This window comes from Gracilinanus agilis, chromosome 4, assembly GCF_016433145.1.
Source record: "Gracilinanus agilis isolate LMUSP501 chromosome 4, AgileGrace, whole genome shotgun sequence".
Lineage (NCBI taxonomy): Eukaryota > Metazoa > Chordata > Mammalia > Didelphimorphia > Didelphidae > Gracilinanus > Gracilinanus agilis.
In genome coordinates, this window is record NC_058133.1 from 246871908 (window position 1) to 246872687 (window position 780).

At 41.7% G+C, this 780-nt stretch overlaps 1 non-coding gene across 1 annotated transcript; it reads right to left on the minus strand.

Annotated features, from left to right (window-relative positions):
* Positions 1-297: 297 nt before the first annotated feature.
* On the minus strand, positions 298-371 carry TRNAT-AGU. Its single transcript has one exon. It is a non-coding gene; the product is annotated as a tRNA-Thr (tRNA).
* Positions 372-780: the final 409 nt, after the last annotated feature.

Genomic DNA, 780 nt, shown 5'->3' on the forward strand with positions numbered 1-780 from the left:
TTTTCTTTAGGGTACAATTCAGTGGGGAGCTGGGTGATTCGATGAGAGATTACTCGGTAGGGTTTGTATTTTCTTTTAAGTTTCCCTCTTTCATTTCCTGAAAAAGAGATTTTCCTGTCCCTCGAGCTTTATTACAAGGAAAATAAAGAGGAACACCACGCAAAAGGGGGAGGGAAGTCATTTTGTTCATTCTATTGATTTCTAATGACAAGGCCAAACTCAGGGACCTTTGAGTGTTTTTTTCCTTTTCCTGATATTCCTAGGGATGCAATTGTGATCACAGTGAAATAAAATGCCAGGTCCCGCTAGGATTCGATCCCAGGATCTCTTGTTTACTAGACAGGTGCTTTAACCAACTAAGCCACGGAGCCATAGCAATTCAGTTGTCCTGAATGGACCAGGAAAGGTAGTTTGCAGTTTGCCTCTTCGTGTGTGTGTGTGTGTGTGTGTGTGTGTGTGTGTGTGTGTGTGTGTGTGTGTGTGTTTAATTTATTTTTTCATTTGTTTTATAAGAAAAGTGAGCTAAGGACACGATTCGTTCATTATCAATACAGATTAAATTTGCACTTCATTCGGACTGAAAGAAAGGAACATCTCGAGCAGAGTAGCTAGTGGGAAGAGGATTGTGCCAATTACCGGCGTGGAGAGGACTTTCTCCAGGAGATGAGGAAAAAAGTGTTCGGAGCCGTAGAGGGAGAACAAGGGCAAATTTCAAAGGACAAACATCAATAGTTTCCATTTTTAGAGTGTTCTGAGACTGGACGTGGGAAAGAAAAGAGC